Consider the following 24,086-nt stretch of genomic DNA (forward strand, 5'->3'; position numbering starts at 1 on the left):
CAGCATGCCAGAAACTGAAGCTCCATGCATGGGATGGAGGCGACTCATGAAACTACACCCCCTCCAGTCTCTCTCCATAGAACTGGTCCCTGGTTGGGACCACTGGACTAGAAGATCTCCCTTCCAACTCTATTATTCTATATTCTGTATAAAATGCTTCAGTAAGATAATAATAATAATAATAATAATAATAATAATAATAATAATAATAATAATAATAATAATAACAACAATAACAACAACAACAACAACAACAACAATAATAATAATAATAATAATAATAATTTATTAGACTTGTATGCCGCCCCTCTCCGAAGACTCGGGGCGGCTCACAACAGCAATAAAACAATAATACAATACAAATCTAATGGTTAAAACTATAACTAAAAACCTGCTATCTTAAAAAACAATAAATACTGTACAGTCATAACCACACATAACTCTTAATGGACAGAGAAGGGGATACATTTGTTACCTCATCCCTGGCGACATAGATAGGTCTTCAGGGTCTTGTGGAAGGGGAGGGGGGCAATTTGAATCTCCGGGGGAGTTGCTTCCAGAGGGCCGGGGCCGCCACAGAGAAAGCTCTTCCCCTAGGCCCCGCCAGACAACATTGTTTAGTCGACGGGATGCAGAGAAGGCCAACTCCATCTTGTTTTGTGTTTCTGCACATGTGCAGAAGCTTCTTTTCATGGTACTGTGTATATGCATGTGCCTGTCCGCGCACTGCATCCCTGACCAAACCAGTAGTAGCAGAAACTGGAAACCACCCCTGAATCAGAGTAGCAGAAGTTGGGTTTTTTTTTAAAAAAAACTCTATTACACTATACCCTCTAATTATATTCCATCCCTCTTCCTCAACCAGACCTCTGACATGCTGGACATGTCTATTCTCTATCCTTTTCAGGCTTTTGTTCAACCATCTTGGAAAGATTGCCTATTTTTTTTAAAAAAAATGAGGCATCCAACAATTGGAGATGTCTTCATTCACCTTGAGCGAAATATGGCAATGGCCATCCCATCTTGGGAGCTGAACAGTATGTCTTTGTTGGATGTTTTTTTCTGGGCTGTCGTGTTCAATTTACACATGACTTTGTAAGCCCAAAATCAGGGCAGAAGTGGTGGAATAAGGGACTGAAAGCTCCTATGATTGCTTTGACAGCTTCAGTCATCTAGAAGTAATGCAGAATGCAATTTATATTTATACTCTTTGACCTTTTGCTCGGAGAGGAAAATTATCTAATGATGGGCCACGGTAGCAAGAAATGAAAGAGGTCTCAGGCATCTGGAATTTGTCTTCTTTCATTCTTGTCCTACTAGCAACACCTTCCTTTTCAACCATTCAAATAACAGTCAAAACCAAAAGAAACATGAAGAGCCGTCGGGTTAGGAGTATTATTTATTTATTTATTTTATTAGATTTGTATGCCGTCCCTTTCCGTAGATTCGGGGCGGCTCACAACACAATAAAACAGTTCATAACAAATCTAATAATTTACAATTTAAAATATTAAAAACCCCATTATTTAAGCAAACATACATACAAGCATACCATACATAAACTGAATTGAATAGGTCCGGGGGAAATGTCTCAGTTCCCCCATGCCTGACGACAAAGGTGGGTTTTAAGGAGTTTATGAAAGGCAAGGAGGGTAGGGGCAGTTCTAATCTCTGGGGGAAGCTGGTTCCAGAGTCGGGGCTGCCACAGAGAAGGCTCTTCCCCTGGGGCCCGCCAACCGACATTGTTTAGTAACAATTGTTTTATCATCAGCAGGCATGGGCTTTGAGCTTAAGATTTCCTCCCCTTTATTTCCCCCAAATAATCAATTTCTTCTTCTTAATAATAATAATAATAATTGCTCTCCCTCAAAGTCTAAAAGATTTGTTTCTTCAAACTAGACAATGGAATCCTGTGATCCCAAACTGGAAATAATGGACAAGGAGAAACTGAACATATCACCACAGTAGTTGTATGATGCTTGTTTTCAAGATATCCTCATCCTTAGCTCAAATTCTGGTGACTGAGGCCATAGCAATAGCAATAGCGCTTAGACTTATAAACCTCTTTACAGTGCTTTTACAGCCCTCTCTATGCAGTTTACAGAATCAGCCTCTTGCCTCTTACAATCTGGGTCCTCATTTTACCCACCTTGGAAGGATGGAGGGCTGAGTCAATCTTAAGTTGAGTGAGATTTGAACTGCCAAATTTCAGGCAGCCAGCAGTCAGCAGAAATAGTCTGCACTACTGCACTCTATTTTTTTTAAAAAAAATATATTTTATTGGATTATTTATATTTTTAAAAACACAAAAAATACAAAACAAAATACAGAAAAATACAGGAAAAAACATTAAACAAACACACTAACAACTATACAGTATAACCTTTAGGGTTGTCTTACAGCAAAGCATATCGATGATTTACATTTATGCATTTTGTATATCTTACATATTTCTCTAGTATTCTTTTTATTCAATAGTATCTTTTTGTTACAACTTAGTCACAACAAATATAGTCTCCTTAACATTGCTATATATTTCATTTATTTCTTATTGTTGTTGTGGTTGGCTCTGGTCCAGGCAGCTCTTGCCCCAAGGAATGTGGAGGTGGAGGTGGGGGAAACATCCACATGCCACAGGCCTGTTTTGCTCCTGATAGAATCTCCCGACTAAGGCTCCTCTGACGAAGGAAGCGTGAGTAGCAGGGAAGAGGGGAGTTTGGCAGACAGCCCAGGAGGAGATCAATCATCCTTATCATCCCTGGATTCTGAACAAGAACGTATGATGGACCCACGCATGCGTAGAGTGATGCATAGGAGAGAACAACTGAAGGATTACAAGAGATAAGTGAGTTCACCTGTGGTTGGGTGGGGCTGCTGTAATTAGTGCTACAGATAAAAAGAGCAGCATGCTGGTTTAGCCTTGTGGAAGTTTATCTGATTCATAGTTTCATCAAGATCGTGGTTTTGCTGCTTCCCTGTTCAAGACTGTGTGTGGCCTTTCTGGACTTTGGAATTGGACTCAATTTCCCAGTTACTGGGTGAGAAATTGGATTGCATTTAACGTGTGCCTTGTATGTACCAAAAAATCCCTTTGACATTTAAAAAGGGAGTTTTTTCCTGCTTTTCTGTTGATAAAGACTTTTGGTTTTCCTTCTATCATGTGGTGTGTGTCTTTTTGGACTAATTACCCTGTAATTATGGGCAGTTGGGACATACTGGCAGAATAATTGTTATATTATATTTTTTTCCTCCTTTCCAACCAATCGTAAAACAAGTTACAAATTTCGTAATAGTCCGAGTACTACACTCTAACCACTATGCCACCGTGGCTCATGTAACAAAGCACTGAGGAAAGGGATGGTTACAGTGTCCCTTTGTGACCCTTTGATAAGGAAAATCAATGGGGGAGCCATATTTACTTAACCACCTGGTTACTAACTTATCAATTGCATTGATTCACTTAACAACTGTGACAAGAAAGGTTGTAAAGTGAGGTAAACTTCATTTAATGAATGTCTTCCAACAGAAATTTCGAGCTCAGTTGAGATTCTAAGACAAGGACTATCTGTGGTATAATATTCCTGCCTATTTTTTTTTCTCAGCAAACATCCCACTCCTATTATTAGCTTTTCAGAGCAGAAGAGAAAACATACCTGCAAAATAGTACGATGTCTCTGGAGGTGGAGAAGTCATTCTTTAACCAGGCTTCAGCATGTTGTTCAGCAAAGTTTGTCAGTGCTGGATAAAATGGGGGAGTTATTTCACGTAGCTGGTTTCACGGAGTATTGCTGATTTGGAGAGAGAGAGAGAAAGAGGGGGAGGGAGGGAGAGTAACAGAGAGGGAGGGGGAGGGAGGGGGAGGGAGGGGGAGGGAGGGGGAGGGAGGGGGAGAGAGAAAAGGGGAGAGAGGGAGGGGAAGAGAGAGAGAGGGAGGGAGAGATGGAGGGGGAGAGGGGGAGGGAGAGGGAGGGAGAGGGGGAGAGAGAGAGATGAGTGAGTGAGAAAGGGAGAGGAGAGAGGGGGAAGGAAGGAAGGGGAGAGAGGGAGGGAGGGAGAGAAGGGGAGAGAAAGGGGGGGAGAGAGGGGAGGGAGGGAGGGAGAGAAGAGACAGAGACGAAACACAGGCAGAGACTCTATCTGTGTCTGTCTAAAGCAGGGGAGAAATTCAGCTTTTCTGTTTCTGACAGGTTCTGGAGAACCGGTAGTGGAAATTTTGAGTCGTTTGGAGAACTGGCAAATACCACCTCTGGCTGGCCCCAGAGTGCAGAGGGAATGGGGATTTTGTAGTATCCTTCCCCCATCCATGCCCAAAGAACCGGTACGGAAGAAAATCTGAATTTCACCAACTAGAATGTTGCTTTTCTCCTTAATCCAGTATTTAAACCACAAACTCACATCCATTCTTTTTCTTCACTTGTGTTATATAGGCAAGAAACTATTTGGAAGCGATGGACAGGGACCCTACGACACAAGAATCAAAATGTAAATGGTTGATAAAATTAAACATATTTTCACGTGTCAGTATTAATTTTAAAAAATGTGGCAAAATGTGATAAATACCCTGCTGTATTTATAGGCCTCAAGGTGCCTGTCAGATTAGTAGGGTCTCCCTATGCAGGTGGGGCCCATCAGGCCCACGTGTTAAGACAGCCTTGCCGACAGACTTCCTGTAGGAAACTAAGTTGGTTGTAACATTAAAGGAAAATATATGTAGCTGGGAGCTGAATGGAGGGGGTGCTCGCTGCTCCCTGAGGTTGGCGGGTTTTCCTTGCAGAAGTTTCATTATCCAAACGAGATAGCGTCATTAATATTTGTAACGTTGGGCTCCTGTCCAAGGAAAGTAGATTTCTGAAGGCAAGTATTGTTCAATTATGCATGCTTACTTGGAGGTAAGTTGTGCTGAATGCAATGGCAGATAATATCAACAGCCGAGATAAGCCATTTTAGGGGCCTCGGAGGGCTTATTCAGTTTGTGGCTTATTATTAGAAACAGCGAAGGGAAGATACAAGATTATGGACAGTCATCATGTTTATTTGCTAATATTTGCTAATAATGCCGATGGAATACAGAGTCATGGCTTAAATTAAACATGAGGCAGGTGCCATGCTTTGTAGCTTCATTATTATTATTGTGGTGGTGGTTAGGCGTGTAGTCAGCCAGATTTTCCCCACTGGCATTTTTATCCCCCTTTGGAGTCCTTCCTAAGAACCAGGGAGAGGTAGATGTTGCTTGATTAAAGTTCTCCTCATGGGATGTAAGCTGTTTCAAGCAAAGCTGCCTTTTGCAATTGACCAATAGTTATTTTGTCAATGTTGATAACAATAGCTTAGATTTTTATACTGCTTCGTACTATTTTATGGCTCGTCTCTAAGAAGTTTACACAGTCAGTATATTATCCCCAAACAACCTGGGTGCTATCTTTCTTTTCTTGTGCCATTGTCTATTTCTATTACTATTGTTGTGGTGATTATTTAATACAAAACTTTAAAAAAAAATAAAACTAGATGGGGAAGAAACATTTAGAGGAATGCTCCTCCTTTGATTGCTTCCCTGATCTAAATGTAAAAGAACACTATATAAAAGTTAAAACAACTAAAACTTAGAACATTTGAACTGACAGTTAGAACAGTTAACCAGTGGAACAACTTGCCTCCAGAAGTTGTGAATGCTCCAATACTGGAAGTTTTTAAGAAGACGTTGGATAACCATCTGTCTGAAGTGGTGTAGGGCAGTGATGGCGAATCATTTTTTTTTTTGCTCCAGTGCCAAAAGGGTGCATGCCCACACCCATAATGCAATGCCCTGCCCCACGCATGCGTTCACAACCCCTCCATGCTGCTCCCCCATGCATGCGTGCAGACTCACTGAAGCCTCTGGACTTCTGGGAGGCCCGTTGAGCATTGGGGGGGGGGCTTTTTGCCCTCCCTAAGGTTCAGGGATGCCTCCAGAGCCTGTGGATGGCAAAAAACGGACCCAACGGGCCGACCAGAAGTTCAGAAACAAACTTCTGGTTGGGCCATTGGGCCATTTTTTGCCCAACCCACAGGTTCTGGAGGCTTTCCTGAAGCTTGGGGAGGGCAAAAATGGTCTCCAGCACCTCGTAGTGGGGCGCTCCTAGAATGATCGGCATTGCTGTTCTGGCAGCAGAAATGCCGATGCACACGCACCCCATGTGAGATTGGACCTCTGTGCATATGCAGAAGCAAAATCTCATGCAAGGAGATTTTGTGCACATGTGCAGAAGCAAAGAAATTGTGAAAATCGGCAAAATCTCGCTTGTGTGATTTTGTTTCTGGGTGCACGCACAGAACCCAAATCTTGTTACCCCCACCCTCCCAGAATGCCCAAAGTAATCTGGTCAGTGAGCACAAGCGCACTGGAGCTGACATGGGGCAATGCTGACCTCACATATAGCTTGGCGTGCCACCTGTGGCTCATGTACCACTGGTTTCCCATCCCGGGTATAGGGATTCCTGCCTAGGCTGGGGGTTGGATTAGAAGACCTCCACCATCTCCCTTCCAACTCTGTTACTCTAAATTCTAACACACACACACACATCAGTGTGTGATACACGCTGTCACACAAAGAGAAGAATAATCAAATGAAAAACCCTTCATGAAATAGCAGTCAACAATAGGTCGATGGGCCAATTTCTTTCCTCCCCCTTTGCACACATAGTGGTTTCCTGCTGATGGACGTTATGATAATAACGATGATGATTACAGTCACTGCCTTTATTATCACCATGATGCCCCTTTGATGCCCCCTCCTCCCATCTCCCTCCTGTCTCTCAACGCGTTTTAGGGCACTCTTCTTCACTTTTACATTCATAGGCGAGACTAAATAGCTGTTCCATGGGTGTGCCTGCCTGGCCAAGCTAAGCAATGAATTGGAATTTCACCGGGATTAATCTACCCCTTTCCCACTGCCAGCTGCCCTGAAAATCTTTGGCCACATGCTTGCAACATCATCTAAAGCAGTGTTTCCCAACCTTGGCAACTTGAAGATATCTGAACTTCAACTCCCAGAATTCCCCAGCCAGTGAATGCTGGCTGGGGACTTCTGGGAGTTGAAGTCCAGATATCTTCAAGTTGCCAAGGTTGGGAAACACTGATCTAACGCACGCTGAGTTCCGAGTTCCTGCTAGCCATAAACTGTCATTAAAGTGCTGCCAGGGGGAATTAAAAATGACAGAGGAACTCCGGTGGCTCCCACCACTGACCCAAGGTATTATTAGACTGCCCTCCCCCTTTTTTGGTATGACCGTCGGAAGGGAGGGGAGAAAAAGGCCTCGTTTGGTAGCATTGCTGTGCAAAGGCTGAGACTGAATTGGAGGCAAAGGCGGCTGGGAGAAAGAAACAATCAGGAAAGCAGAGCAGAATTTATGCAAAACCAAACGGGTTTCTAATATTTAAGGAGGAGGTAGGACCTTTGGGGTTCAGCCTTTGAAAAGGGAAGGGAAAAAAATAATAATGTGGGACATGGAGATGCATTGAGCAATGACAAATATATTTTTAAAATTTATTATTTTATTTATTTATTATTTATTATTCAGGGAGGCTTCCAGCATGAAAAGAATACAAAAATAGACAGTTATAAAATCCTACCTTCAAAACTACATTTGAAATCCAAATATTTAAAACCTAATCTTAAAAAAAACCCAAATCTTTAAAGCCATTCAGCCGACATTCATCTCATCCCAGTCATAGTATGAGGATAAATGATTCCTTTCTCCTGAGCCATGGAGAAGAGCAGGGCCTACAGTTTGGAAGCAACCCCCAGGCTTTCACTCTGATATGAAAATGTCGCCTCGCTTCTCCCCCCCCCCAAAAAAAATCCACATCGCTGTGTTTTGTGGCACAGAACTGATAAAAGGCACAACAGATGGGATTCTGCAGCTAATACGGCTGGCACAGAGGTGCCACACTGAACCGACATAGGTTGAAGCCAACACTAAAATCTGCATTTCACTAAAAACCATGTATTTCTAAAGTTTTTGAGTGGGTTTTTTTTTTTTTGCATTTAGAATGGAGAGTTTCCTGTAATCCTGGACACCGTTGACATAAAAATTCTTAACTAAAAGTTGATTCCATGTATTTTCCACCTGTTGGTTCTGGACATATTCCTTAGATTAAAGGAGACATTAAATAGCTCAATCAGATATCCATTTGGAATGGAGAGTTTCCTGCAATCCTGGACTCCGTTGACATAAAAATTGTTGTTGTTGTTTTTACAAAAACTCAGTTTAATTTAAAAAAGGAGGTCACAAATTTCATGTTAAGTGGGGTAAAAGCATAAAGTGGAATATTTAATTTGAATTGTTTAAAAGCAGTCAGGGTGGTTCCTTACTTTTATTGTTGTTGCTGTTTTAATTTATTACAACAGTTTGGTTTTTGGCTTATTATAGTGTTTTAAAAAGTTGTCTAGAAAAGTTATCAATTGATCGATGGATAGATGGCTGACTGGATAGAAGGACAGATGGATAGATGGATGGATGGATGGATGGATGGATAGATAGATAGATAGATAGATAGATAGATAGATAGATAGATAGATAGATATGGAGATGGATGGATGGATCTATGAATTGATCGATGGGTAGATGGCTGACTGGACAGATGGACAGATGGATAGATAGATAGATAGATAGATAGATAGATAGATAGATAGATAGATAGATAGACAGACAGACAGACAGACAGACAGACAGACAGACAGTCAGACAGACAGACAGACAGACAGGTAGGTAGGTAGGCAGGCAGGCAGGTAGGTAGATAGATAGATTAGATAGATAGATATGGAGATGGATGGATGGATCTTTGATGGCTGACTGGATAGATGGACAGATGGACAGATGGACAGATGGACAGATGGACAGATGGACAGATGGACAGATGGACAGATGGACAGATGGACAGATGGACAGATGGACAGATGGACAGATGGACAGATGGACAGATGGACAGATGGACAGATGGACAGATGGACAGATGGACAGATGGACAGATGGACAGATGGACAGATAGACAGATATGGAGATGGATGGATGGATCAATCAATTGATCGATGAATAGATGGCTGACTGGATAGATGGACAGATGGATAGATAGATGATAGATAGATAGATAGATAGATAGATAGATAGATAGATAGATAGATACCATGTTTTTCAAAAACTAAGACCCTGCCTTATATTTTTTGAACCCTGAAATAAGCGCTTGGCCTTATTGCCATGCATGCAAAAGCCCAATTGGGCTTATTTTTAAGGGATGTCTTATTTTTGCGGAAACATGATAGAAGATAAATGGATGGATGATAGATAGATAGATAGATAGATAGATAGATAGATAGATAGATAGATAGATATGGAGATGGATGGATCGATGAATTGAGCGATGGATAGATGGCTGACTGGATAGATGGACAGATGGCTAGCTAGCTAGATAGATAGACAGACAGACAGATAGACAGACAGATAGACAGATATGGAGATGGATGGATGGTTCGATGGATGGATGGTTCGATGGATGGGTGGTTCAATGGATAGATGGCTGACTGGCTGACTAATAGATAGATAGATAGATAGATAGATAGATAGATAGATAGATAGATAGATAGATAGATAGATAGATAGACAGACAGACAGACAGACAGACAGACAGACAGACAGACAGACAGATAGACAGATATGGAGATGGATGGATGGTTCGATGGATGGATGGTTCGATGGATGGGTGGTTCAATGGATAGATGGCTGACTGGCTGACTGATAGATAGATAGATAGACAGACAGACAGACAGACAGACAGACAGACAGACAGACAGACAGACAGACAGATATGGAGATGGATGGATGGTTCGATGGATGGATGGTTTAATGGATAGATGGCTGACTGGCTGACTGATAGATAGATAGATAGATAGATAGATAGATAGATAGATAGATAGATAGATAGATAGATAGATAGATAGATGATAGATAGATAGATACCATGTTTTTCAAAAAATAAGACCTGCCTTATATTTTTTGAACCCTGAAATAAGCTCTTGGCCTTATTGCCATGCACGCAAAAGCCCAATTGCGCTTATTATTAAGGGATGTCTTATTTTGGGGAAAACAGGGTAGTAAAGCACATACATACATATTCAATAATATATATCTGAAATATCCATATTTCAGAGCAGATAATATATGTCTTAAGTCTCTGATTCCTGATTGAGCTATTTAATGTATAATATTCTAAGGAATATGTCCAGAACCAACAAGTGGAAAATACATGGAATCAACTTTTAGTTAACTGTGTGTGAAAACCTCTTCTTCAATAGTGTAACAGGACTTCTTGCCACCTATTAAAATTTCCCCAAAATAAACAGAAGTCTCCAAATTCAAGATCTTCCCAGCTCTTAACTTGCAGGCTCTTTCATTGTTACTGTCTGCAAAGAATGTTTTCCAAGCCCAAAGTCTGTGCAGGCTTTTTTTCATTGCTCTACTTTCTCCAAATGTTTCTTTCCAGCCCTAGCGAGGTGCTAATGATGTTCCCAGCTCTTACCGGCCTGCAAGCTCTTTCATTGTTGCTCTCTCCAAATAAGGTTTTTTTCAACCTTTACCAGGGGATAAAATAATGTGCTGAAGCTGACCAGACTAAGGATGCTAGCCAGATGAATACCTGGCTGATCCCTCGCCATCCTCCCCCCAAAAAAGTTAAGATGTGTCTTGTACTCTGGTGCATCTTATACTCTGAAAAATACTCTATTCTATTCTATTCTATTCTATTCTATGGAAGGAGAATGCCAAGGACACCCTTCAGATAATAAAGTCATTAATTGTTTTGCAAAGAAATGGGCATAAGAATATATTTTTAAAAAATAAATGCAATTTATTTATTTATTTATCTCTTAGTTTTTTTATCCCGCCTTTATTACTTTTTAAGTAGTGCAAGGCTGCTGACATACTTACTATTACTTCCTCTTACTACTTTTTGTGCATTAATTCTGTTGCAGAACTAACTTGTTTTGTTTTTGGTCAGCTTTGGTCAGCTTTGTTACTACAGGACACGAGGATCAACTATTATTATTTATTATATTTGTATTCTGCCCCTCTCCGCAGACTCGGGATGGCTATGGATCTGTTATCTTAACCTGGAAATAAGGAAGAACTTCCTGATGGTCATAACGATCAACCAGTGGAACAGCCTGCCAGAGGCTGTTCCATCCCAGATTGGACTGCTATCTGGCTGGGGAGGTGCAGGATTTCCTGCTTAGGCAGGGGGTTGGACTTGATGCCCTGCAGGGTCCCTTTCAACACTAATAAAATGAATGAATGAACGAATGAACAAACAAACAAACAAGCAAACAAAGTGTTTGTGCTATTAGTGAAGACACAATAATCTGAAGATTACAGTCTAGGAAGAACCTTAGTAAGTCTTATTGCAAAGGTAGTCGTTGCTTATTTATTTTTATTTATTTATTTATTTATTTATTTTGTCCAATGCACAATACATATTGAAGAGGATAGACATGAGTTATTATATATAAAGAAAGGATATAAAAGTCCAATACACAATGAGGGTTTTAGTGGGTATATATCAATATACACATAGTAAAATACATGATGAAGGTTATAGAGGAGATACTCATAGTAAAATATATCTAAGAAATAATAGAAAAGAAGATATAGGAATAGAATATATCAATGAAAGAATAGAAGAAGAGATATAGGAATAGAGGAAAGGTATATAGGAGATATAGGAGAGCAATAGGACAGGGGACGGAAGGCACTCTAGTGCACTTGTACTCGCCCCTTACTGACCTCTTAGGAATCTGGATAGGTCAACCGTAGATAATCTAAGGGTAAAGTGTTGGGGGTTTGGGGATGACACTATGGAGTCCGGTAATGAGTTCCACGCTTCGACAACTCGGTTACTGAAGTCATATTTTTTACTGTCAAGTTTGGAGCGGTTAATATTAAGTTTAAATCTGTTGTGTGCTCTTGTGTTGTTGTGGTTGCAGCATATGATCTTGTGGGCAATACTTAGATCTTGTTTAAGGCGTCTTAGTTCTAAACTTTCTAGGCCCAGGATTGAAAGTCTAGTCTCATAGGGTATTCTATTTCGAGTGGAGGGGAAAAAAAAAAAAGTTGCAGATATATTTTGAGCAAACCTGCTTCAAACAAAACCGGACAGACACTTATAAGTGCAATGAGCAAACAAAAGAAATGCAAAGGTTCCAAAATGAAACTCATCAATAAGAACAACTGCAGCTTAACCAACAAGCAAAAAACTGGCTACAGATGGAATTAAAGGCATGGTAAATAAAGATAAGGATATTTCAAGTAAGCAGAACAATTTATGTCTTTCTTCTATGCAAAAGATGAAGGATAGACAAAGGGGCCATAATTGTCATTCTTGGGAGGCAAATCTGAAGAACTAAGTCAAGTCTTAATGAGAAGAAATGAAATGTATTGAAGGAAATCACTAGTTTTCATGTTCTCCATTCAACAGTCTTAAAGAACTCCAGGATAAAATTATAATTGTGTATCATAAATATTAAACATGCCGTTCACCTTGGCTTCTTTACTAGGAGGCTACAAAATCAATTGGAATGGTCAAACCTAATTGGATTCCTTTAAACTGATTTGATGATTTGGAAGGGTTTCATTTTATTTATTTTTAGTTATAAAAAGCCTATTTTCTGAGCCAATTCGGGAAATTGAATAGATCCCAAATGAAGCACCCAATAGAAAGGTTGGACTGAATTGCCTTCGTTTTCTAAAATGATTTTAATCAAATTGATTATTTGAATCTGACTAACAATTCAGTCTGATCAGAACACATCCCAGGTTTTCAAAAGGGTTTGGTGGGGGGGGGTTTCAGGAAGTCTTTGAGCAAAACCTTTTGAGGCAGCACCGGAAAAGTTGAAGATTAGATGAAGTCCTGGTCTCAGTTTGTATACTCTAGTTTAAGATATAAGTCATGTGAAGGACACTTTTTTCTCCCCAGGTGTTCTATCCCGGGCCTAAGCAGATTGAAAACAAAGGAGGAATCCACAGGCTGACATTTCAAATCAATCTTTTCTTATAGAAAGCATTATTTATACAAGCCAAATTCATGCATGTGAGATACCTAAGTGTCTATAAAATCCCGAGGCACCCCTTCCTCCCTGGTGATGTATAATTATATTATAATATACTTATATAATAAGTAATATAATTCTTACTATTCAAAAAGTAAATTCCTACTTGTGCAGAGGAAGCCTAAAAGGACATTAACTTGGTTTAAACAAGGTTCCAATTGCACCCATAAAAAACCAAATTGTCCCCCTGTGGGGCGTGGACCCAGGGTGAGCTACTGCCAGTTCGGACCGGTTCTCCTGAGCCAGTGGTGAAAATTTGCCCCTACTCGCCGAACCATCCGCAATGGGTGACTGGCCACGTCCCCGGATGGGCCCTCTCATCACTGCTCCTTGAAATTGGCCGGCAAAGAGTGCTCTGTGCATGCAGGCTTCTGCACATGCGCAGAGGGTCATTTCCAGTAATGGGTTGCAGCTGGTATGGCTGGGATCGAGGCTCTGGAAGCGGAAATGGAGATTCAGCTTCTGCACATGCGCAGCAAGCGAAATCGCACACGAGGATGCTCTCGTGCGGGAGATTTCGCCCATTTTTGGTGGGGTTTTTTGCTTCTGCACATGCGCGGAAGTTTCATTTTGACTCTCTTTAATGTTCTTCCATCCATCACTTCTTTTTCCTGCCCTCGTGAGCATTTGGGAAATATGTTGGCCCCTCCTTCTTGGTGGAAGCCGCTCAAGTATTGGAAGACGGCTGTCATGTCACCTCTCAGCTTTCTCTTGACTAGACCAAAGGAAGCTGGTTTCCCCAGCCATTCATCGTAAAGGTGGTCTTATCTTTCTCGCTCTTCTCCTCGCTTTTTCAAGGGTCTCAACATCATTTTGTTTTGTATGAAGCAACTTATTCTCAGGGTCCTTAATAGGGGTGACGGACACGTTGAAACCCTTGAAAGAGGCACTTTCAAACTGAGATTTCACTTGATGCAAAATTGATTAGTGACATTTCTTCTTCTTTTTTGTCTGCCACTGTTGGTCCCTTTGCCAAGATGTGAAATTCTATTATTATGGTTTTTTTAAAAAAGAGAACAAATCTTGAAACGCAGCCTCCCTACTAGCTCCTTGGTTGAAAGCATTGATCTGATACTCTTTGGGCTAAACTCCCAGCCTGAAAAAAGAAGCATTTTATTATGAGCTATGACAAACCGCAGAGAAACAGGGAGGAAAAACCCCCAATAAGGCGGCTGCTTAAAGTGTAGCATGGAGAGCGAGAGGCCAGGGTTGGGAGGAGGAGGGAGAAGGGGGAAAAAACTGCTCTTGATGGCTTTGAAGGCAGAGTGTAGATGACTTGAAATGATAGGTGTTAGTGGAAAGCTTGATATAATCAACAGGAGGGTAGATTTCAAACATGGCAGAGCCTTCTGGGAGCCGGAGATAGAATATAGCTTGCCAGTTGGAGATGTCCTCTCCTCCCCTCTCCAATCAGATCCCATTGCCTGAACATGCTTCGGTGTTAATGTGCGGTCCCCTCTCCATAAGGGAGTGAATGGTATGATTACAGAAGAGCACTAGAGCTCTTTCTTGCTCTCTTCTTGAAAGTGGAGATATTAGTCAGGAAGGGGATTTTCCCTGCGGAGGCCAGCATCTCTCCCTGGGTGCAGCCACAACCCGCACAAACGCGGAAACCAGCCTTTCCCTCCACAGATCGCAGTCTTCTCCCGGCGAACGGATCAGTTCGGAGGCCTGGGCAGCCTGCCAAGATCTGAGAATCATTCTGGTATTTGTGAAGGGACTCCAATACCTGCTGATCACGCTCTGCTTGATACCCTTCTCACTTGCAAATTACATTCTCTTTCTCAAGGTAGACCCTTTTCTGAGTACCAACAGTGGGAGAAATAAGGAGGAAAGAGGAGGAGGGCTGATCTATTCTCCTAAGCACCAAAGGGCACAACAAGAAGTAACAGGTGGAAACTTCATTAAAGAGAGATCTATCTATCTATCTATCTATCTATCTATCTATCTATCTATCTATCTATCTATCTATCTATCTATATCTATCTATCTATCTATCTATCTATCACCTGTATCTATCTATCTATCTATCTATCTATCTATCTATCTATCTATCTATCATCATCTGTCTGATCTATCTATCTATCCATCCATCCATCCATCCATCCATCCATCCATCTATCTATCACCTGCATCTATGTATCTATCTATCATTGTCTGTCTGTCTGTCTGTCTGTCTGTCTGTCTGTCTGTCTGTCTGTCTGTCTGTCTGTCTGTCTGTCTGTCTGTCTGTCTGTCTATCTATCTATCTATCTATCTATCTATCTATCTATCTATCTATCTATCTATCAGACCTCTATGCCGCCCAATCCCAATGGGACTCAGGGCAGCTTATAACAATATAAAAATACAAATAACAATAATAAAAGAAGTCAAATATAAATGAAACCTCAATTTTAAAACCCCTGCACACATGCACGCCACTCAACATAATTTGGCCGTGGCAGATGTAAATATTTATGCCCCCCACCCCCCACCCCGGCCTGCTGGCAAAGCCAGATCTTCAGAACCTTTCAGAAGGCCAGAAGGGTGGGAGCAGTACAGACATTGGGAGTGGGGGGAGTTGGTTCCATAGAGCTGGGGCAACCACAGAGAAGGCCCTCCCTTGCATATCCACCAACCTAGGTCCAATCTAGAAGGAAGGAAAAATTTCCCGAGGGTGGGAACAATTAATGGGTGTGACAGCTTGCCTTTCTGACTTAGGAGTGCTCCGTCAGTGGAGACTTTCAAGAAGAAACTGGACAGCTATTCATCCCGGGATGGTATAAGGCAGGGGTGGGCTGCTGGCATTCCCAGGGGTTCTGGAGAACTCATAGCTAAAGTTCTGTGCATTTCAGAGAACCCCCAAATCCTACTCCTGGCTGGCCCCACCCACCTCACCTGCCCCTCGCTCGAGTCCCCTCGCAGCCTCTTGTGGATGCAGGTAAGTGCAGAAGCTCAGGAAGGTGAGAAACAGGCCACTGAAAGTTTGGAAGGGGCCCATTTCTGGCCTCCAGTGGGCCTCCGGAGGCTGGGGAGGCTCTTTTCATTCTCCCGGAGGCTCGAGAAAATCCTCCGGAGCCCTGAGAGGACAAAAATGCCCCCCCCCCATATTGCAGGAGGCCAACTAGGCCATGCCCCCCATGGCCACACCCACCCCAAAATCAGGCAGAGAACCCCTTGCTAAAATTTTTGAAGCCCATTCTTGGTATAAGGTCTCCTGCTTGAACAAGGGGTTGGACTGGAAGACCTCCAGGGTCCCTTCCAACCATATTATTCTATGTTCAATAGTATGTCTAGTTGTGTAAGAGAAATCCTTCTTGGTGAATGAAATCAGGACTGATAGGATGGGTACCAAGACCTCTTTCTCACTGGTGCTTTATAGTGACCACTGTCTTTTTCTCTCCCCAACATTTTAATTTATTTCTGATTGTTTTTTTGTTAAGTGGCTGCTTCATTTTTTTTTCAGTTAAAAAAACCCACCCTTTTTTCTTGTTATTGGTAAGTGTATTGCACAGATAAACTAGGCATTTTCCTTTAAACAAGATGGAACATGCTTTTAATCACAGCCAGCTATGATCTTCATAATAAAGGATTTCGCCCCTGAATTCTGAAGAGATTGTAGAAGTTATGACCGCTGAATGTGCAATGAACTTGGGAGATTGCTTCGAGTCTACGGAGAGGGGCGGTATACAAATTGAATAAATAAATAAATAAATAAATAAATGATGGGTGGATGGATGGATGGATGGATGGATAGATAAATAGATAAATAAATAAATAAATAAATAAATAAATAAATAAATAAATAAATAAAAAAGATTGGGATCCTTGATTAGAGAATGGTCTAATGGCAGGGAAATCAGAAAGTTCAGATTGAGATAAAGATTTATTGTAAGTAGTGTTGGGCGAACCGAACTTGCAAAGTTTGGGTTCGTGCCAAACTTTGCAAAGTTCGGCATGCCAAACCCGAACCCGAATATTTTTTAAAGTTTGGGTTCAGCGTTCGGTGTTTGCTCAAACACCGCAAAGTGCCACCGCCCAGGAGGAGAGTGGGGAATCCCACAATGGGATTCCGGGGGCAGGGCTTTGACATCACGGAGACTCCTTCCTGGTTGGCCAAAACAGGGAGGAAGGAGTCTCCGTGACGTCAAAGCCCTGCCCCCGGAATCCCATTGTGGGATTCCCCACTTCCTTTTGCTTGCAGCGCTGCTGCGGTATCCTTTCCCATAAAAATAAAAGGAAGCGAAAGGAGGTGAGGAATTCCCTACCTCCTTGTTTATTTTTACAGAAAAAGACACCGCAGCAGAGCTGTTTGAGTTCGGGTTTGGGTTTGGGTTTGGTGAACTCACCCAAACTTCATGGCAAAGTTCGGGTGAGTTCGCCGAACCCGAGCTTCATTGGATTCACCCAACACTAATTGTAAGATTAAGCTCTCTACAAGAATCTGAAGTACTAACAGTCCAAGGCAAATTGGCAGTAGATAAGAGTCAGTGGGAATTCAAGGGGAGCTGGACTTGGATCTCTTGTGAGTGTGGAGGGATTCAAGGCTGATGACCCATTTGACCCCTCCCTCAGGCTCAGCCAAGCCATCTCCTACAGGAATGGTCAGATAAGAGGCAGCACAGCCCTCAGCTGGAGAATGGGTGAGGCAAGAGTCTCAGTAGAGAAATTAACTAATGTCAGGCTCAGGAAATCAGAAACCAGGGTTGTCCAAAAGAGCATACATTTATTGTATGTTTTCTCTCTACAAGAATCTGAACGACTAACTGTCAAGGCAAATTGGTGGTAGATAAGAGTTAATGGACATGGATCTCTTGTGGGTATGAAGGGACTTGAGACTGATGGCATGCTTGACACCTCCATTGGGCTAAGCCCAGGGGTAGGCAGCATGCAGGAAGGGGTGGAACGCAGTTCCACCGGCGAAAATGAAGCTGTGTGCCCAGCTCCAGCTGACCATCCCCCCTCCCATTTATTTATTTATTTTATTGGATTTGTATGCCGCCCCTCTCTGAGGACTTGGGGTGGCTCACAGCATATATATATATAAATCCTCCTCCTCCTTGGAAAGCAGCAGGGAGACCAGCACCAGCAGGAGTTTCAGGGGGCCCATTTCCTCTCCCCTCCTTTCTCAAAAGCTGGTCAGCACCTGTTCGCCTAGCTACCCAGCCTGAGGTGGGGGGGGGCGGTGACCCAGGAAGGAGAGGGCGGGAAACGCGAAGCAAATTGTCACCACAGAGAGCGACACTGGTGAGGTTGTAAGTCGAGGACTTAACAGTTCACTTGAATGATGATGATTGTTCAAACCACTCCCATCTGGTCACATGGCTAGCAAGCTACTCCTACCCAGTCACATGACCATCAAGTCACACCCACAAAATAAGCCACACCCACTGTGTGGCAGTAAAATTTTTGGCTGCCCATTACTGGTTAAGCCTGGTCATTTCTCAGGGTATAAAGGATACAGGGAGAGAATTGGATTTTCAGACTGGCAAAAATGTATTAATGCAACCTTACAATAATATAGAATTAGGTGCAGGGTTAAATCTAGCAGGTTCTAACAGGTTCTGGAGAACTAGTAGCAGACAGTTTGAGTAGTTTGGAAGATTGGTAGCAGAAATTTTGAGTAGGTGAGAGAAATGGCATTTACCACCTCTAACTGGTCCCAGAGTGGGGTGAGAATGGGGATTTTGTAAATCCTTCCCCCAGGAGTGGGAGGGAGTGGGTATTTTTCAAAATTCTTCCCCCAGGAGTGGGAGGGAGTGGATATTTTTCAAAATCCTTCCCCCAGGAGTGGGGTGGGAATTGGGATTTTGCAGTATCCTTCCCCTGACATGCCCACTAAAGTACACCACGCCCACAGAACTGGCAGTAAAAGAAATTGGTTTTCACAACTGAGTAGGTGATCTGGTTATGCTTCTTGTCTGGTCCAGCTAGTAAAGCTGACTGAGCGATCTTGTAAGTCAAGGTATTTTCAGGGCCCTGAAAAGAGACATTTTTGGGTCTGAGATCAAATTTTGGCTCAGGTCACCGATGAATGTATATGTGATTTTATGTACATCTTCTTGCATGCAGGAGCAATTCATGCCACACCTGCTTGGGCAGCACTTCTTGAGAAAAGGGTTACTTTTGCGTCTGTCAAGAAGCATAGTTTCTTCATAAAACTGCTAATTCTCCCAAGGATACATACACGTTCCTCCATCGTTCCGAATTCTGGCCACTTGGAAAGAGTGGGAGGAATGTCAACTGAATGTATGTGTTGACGCTTCTGAAGACTGAATAGAGACAAGATCTCTGGCAACTGTACCACCCTGGAACAATCCTTGCTTTATGTGCCCAGGGAAATGGCGTCCTGCACATTCTTCAATAGAGACTCAAGGCATTCTTCTTGGACTCCAGGAATGCCTTCGTAAAGTCATGAACTCTGTCAGCCACTGGTGCCAAAAGGGAGACTTCAAATCGGCGTCCTGATGGAAACCACTCAGCGTTGAATATTCTTAATGGTATACTCACAACGGTGTCCAGAATATGGGTACTTTAATTAGATTCGCTGATACACTGACATTGCAGTGTTCATGTCTAATTCTTGGCCGGTCTACTGAGGAGAAGGACCAGGGGAAACATGATAGCACTCTTCCCGTATTTGACAGGCTGTCACAGAGAGGAGGGGGTCAAGTGGTTTTTCAAAGCACTCAAAGGCCAGACAAGGAACAACAGATGGAAGCTGACCAAGGAGAGGTTCAACCTGGAAATAAGGAGGAATTTTCCAATCAGCCAGTGGAACAGAAGTTGCCTGCAGAGGTTGTGAGTGCTGCAACACTCAGGACTTTCTTTTTTTAAAAAAATATACTTTATTAGATTATTAAAAAAAGAAAACATGGTAAAGGGGGATGGGAATACAAAAAAGAGAAGTGGGAGGGGGTTGGGGTAAACAGTATTTTTATACAGCGATTTATATATATTATTGTATATACATTCCAAATATTTGTCTATATGTAAATATTTTGTATTCAATATTCTTATTTGGATAATCTTATAGCTGTAGTATTTAATAGTCCAAGAATAACATGGAAAGAAAAGGTGGTTGGAGGTGGGATAGAAAAGGAAAGAGAATGGAAAGAAAAGAAGAAGAAAGAGAGGAGAAAGAAGAAAAAGAGGAGGGGTGGTACCTGCAAACTAGCAGGCATTTGGATTGTGATGACTTAGTTTGATTATATTTATTATTTTTGTTAGTGAGAAGTAGTTGTAGGTTGCGATATTAGTAAATTTCTGATAATTATCAAATGGATTGAACTCAGAGAGGGGTTGTATTGATTTTGATCCGAATTTCTATTGTGTATATCTTTATTTTGATTTATATTAAGAGATTTTAATTGGTTTTTGTTTTATTGTCCTTAAAGTTGGATAGCCATCTGAACCATTTCTCCCAGGCCTTGTAGAACTCTGAATCATTTTTGTTTTGAATTTCCATTGTTAATTTTGATAGTTCGGCGCATTCCATAATTTTGCTAATGATGGTTAAATTTGTCGGAGTGTCTTCTTTTTTCCAGTGCTGTGTCACTCAGGACTTTCAAAGGGAGATTGGACGGTCATTTGTCTGAAATGTTATAGGGCAGTGATGGTGAAACCTTTTTGGTTCACATGCCAAAAGGAGGGAGTGTGAGTGTGCTAGCATGCGCACAGGCCTTTCTAAAGCCTGGTTTGCCCATTATGCTGTTTTTTGCACTCTGGGGCTTTAGAAACATAGAGACATAGAAGATTGACGGCAGAAAAAGACCTCCTGGTCCATCTAGTCTGCCCTTCTACTATTTCCTGTATTTTATCTTAGGATGGATATACGTTTCTCCCAGGCATGTTTAAATTCAGTGACTGTGGATTTACCAACCACGTCTGCTGGAAGTTTGTTCCAAGCATCTACTCCTCTTTCAGTCAAATAATATTTTCTCACGTTGCTTCTGATCTTTCCCCCAACTGACCTCAGATTGTGCTCCCTTGTTCTTATGTTCACTTTCCTATTAAAAACACTTCCCTCCTGAACCTTATTTAAGCCTTTAACGTATTTAAATGTTTCGATCATGTCCCCCCTTTCCGTTCTGTCCTCCAGACTATACAGATTGAGTTCATTAAGTCTTTCCTGATACGTTTTATGCTTAAGACCTTCCACCATTCTTGTAGTCCGTCTTTGGACTCGTTCAATTTGATCAATATCTTTTTGTAGGTATTTGTAAATATCTTTGTAAATATCTTTAGGAAGCTTCCTTGAACCCTCTGGAGTGCAAAAAACAGCATAAGGGACAAACCAGAATTGTGTTTTTCCAAACTTCCAGTTTGTCCATTGGTGATTTTTTTTTTTTTGCCTCTGAGGCTTCCGGGAAGCTTCTCTGAGGCATCTGGAGGACGAGACGGCCTTTCTCAAGGCTGAAAATCACCTGGCCAGTGCGTGCATGCCTGCTGGAGCTGAAACATGGCTAAATCTCATGTGCCCTCTGATATGGCTCCATGTGCCACCTGTGGCACTCATGCCATTGGTTTGCCATCATGGGTGTAGGGACTCCTTACTTGAGTCGTGGTTGGACTAGATGACCTACAAGGTCCCTTCCAACAGAATGTTAATTGGGCTTTTAAGATTAGATAATTATTAACCTAATCTTAAAAGTTCTATTAACATTCTTCTTTTCCCATTATATGTCTCCTTCCTCTCCTAACCCTTAGTGTTGGTTGTGACCTATAAAGCCCTGCATGGCATCGGACCAGACTACCTCCGAGACCGCCTTCTGCTGCACGAATCACAGTGACCAGTGAGGTCCCACAGAGTTAGTCTCCTTACCTTAGGGTCCCATCGACCAAACAATGTCAGCTGGTTAGATCCAGGGAAAGAGTCTTCTTTGTGGGGGGGGCGACCCTCTGGAATCAGCTCCACCCAGAAATTTGTACTGCTCCCACCCTCCTTGCCTTCTGAAAGAGCTTAAAAACTCATCTTTGCTGCCAGGCCTGGGGGTTTTAGATCTTCCCCCTGACCAATGAATGTTTTTCAGTATGATTGATGAATGAATTGTGAATGATAGTCTTTTTTAAATCAGAACTTTTAAGGATTGTTTTAATGTATTATTAATTGGATTGTTTATTACTGTTTTCTGTATATGCTGTGAGCCGCCCTGAGTCCTCGGAGAGGGGCAGCATACAAATCCAATTAAATCTTAAATCTTAGAAATAAACATCCTTGAACAAAGAAAGAAATCGCATATGAGTTTCTGTTCCTTGTTTTTCTCTCTTGATCTACCTTTACTTGGGTGTAAACTACAAGGAAGAGGCAGACAAAGTGAAGAGTCAGGAGGGCCAGAGCCAAAATTTGGGTGGACATTCTCAAATTCTCTGCTGTCGGGTTGTTGGGGTTTTTTTGGTCCTTTCTTTTTTTTTCTCCCGAGCGACAGGAACAGGTTCCTTTCTTACTCAATCTCTTCCAGGCAAGGTTTGAATTGGTTTGAACGTTGCATGAAATTAATCTCAGAACTGCATGTTCTCCTCAATCTCTGGGTTGCCACCTTTGCCCCAAAAGCAGATGGACCAAGTCCGTTTCCATCAGACAAGTATGAAAGGTCCAAATAACTTGGGGAGAAAGAAAGAAAAAGGTTAGCTAGAAGAAGAATGATAGAATTTTCCCTTTTTTCACTTTCTTCTTACTACGAGCTGTGAGGGTTTCTTTGTTTATCACTGTTTTCAATATTGAATGATGAATATTTACTTATTCATTAGCCAAATAACATAAAGACCATAAAAATATGTATAGATTCCTTCCTTCCTTCCTTCCTTCCTTCCTTCCTTCCTTCCTTCCTTCCTCCTTCCCTCCCCTTCTCCCATCTTTTCTTTTTCTTTCTTTCTTTCTCTCTCTCTTTTTCTTTCTTTCCTTCCTTCCTTCATCCCCCCTCCCCCCTCTTCTTTTTCCTTTCTTCTTTCCTTGGTGTTATGTCCAAGGCAGTCCATTCTAAAAGAAAACATCTTGCAAGTTCAATCAAACTTCTTGATGGGACGCAATTTGTGGTGGCAGGTCGGGCGGGGTGGGCTGCAATACAGTCTCAGAAGAGACATGGGGCGCTGGGGAAAGATTTACTTCTTCCCAGGGGGAGGGCATAGTAGAAAAGAATTGAGAAGAACTTGCCTATGACACCCAGTCCCAGAGAAAAGAATGGAGGGGAAAGATTGCCTTGATCAGAGGTGGTGTTCTGTCGGTTTCAACCAGTTTGGGCGAACTAGTAGCAGGGATTGCGGGTGGGTCTGCCCACCTGCCCAGTCATAATGCCGACCTATTTAGCCATGTTTCTGAGACTGGGTGCCTGCACAGATGGCACATGTGAGATTAAAGTGCATGCAAGGGAGGGGGTGCATTTGTGTGGAGGTGGCATGTGCGAACAAAGTGGGCACTCACATTTGCAAACCATAGGGAAGGTAAATGAATGCCACCCCTGGCCCTGCTGAAGGAAATTGTCATATACATGCATCAGTTTTTATGCCATAAATCTTCATATCAGCTAAGTTGTCCACAGCAAAACCAAAAAGTCAGGAACATTTACAAGCTTGTGTATCTGAAATCTACTTTTTTTTTTTGTTGGCTCAAATCCAATCATTTCTCATTCCAAAGAATCTGTTTCTTTTTTAAAAGACTTTTTATTAACATATAAAACAGCAATACAATTTAGAAAATGAGACATATAAAAATAAAAAAGGATTGACAAATGAAACAAACACAGAAATAAAAAAGAAAGAAGAGAAAGAGAAGAGAAAGAAAGAAAGAAAGAGAAAAGAGAAATGGTTAGATAGCACACCATTATCTTCTTTGTTTACATTTCTAATAATTCGGAAAGCAAACTATATATATATATATATAATTGTTACTCAATTTAACAGCTATATTGTCAACTATTCATATTCAATATATTATTTACAGTTATCAATTCTTTCTTTTTTTTGTTTATTTGG

The 24,086-nt window shown here is 41.8% G+C and overlaps 1 pseudogene; it reads right to left on the reverse strand.

Annotated features, from left to right (window-relative positions):
- The window catches only part of LOC139173213 (uncharacterized), a 30,007-nt pseudogene extending 10,693 nt beyond the window's left edge, over positions 1 to 19,314 (reverse strand).
- Positions 19,315 to 24,086: the final 4,772 nt, after the last annotated feature.

Source organism: Erythrolamprus reginae, chromosome 10, assembly GCF_031021105.1.
Source record: "Erythrolamprus reginae isolate rEryReg1 chromosome 10, rEryReg1.hap1, whole genome shotgun sequence".
Classification (NCBI taxonomy): domain Eukaryota; kingdom Metazoa; phylum Chordata; class Lepidosauria; order Squamata; family Dipsadidae; genus Erythrolamprus; species Erythrolamprus reginae.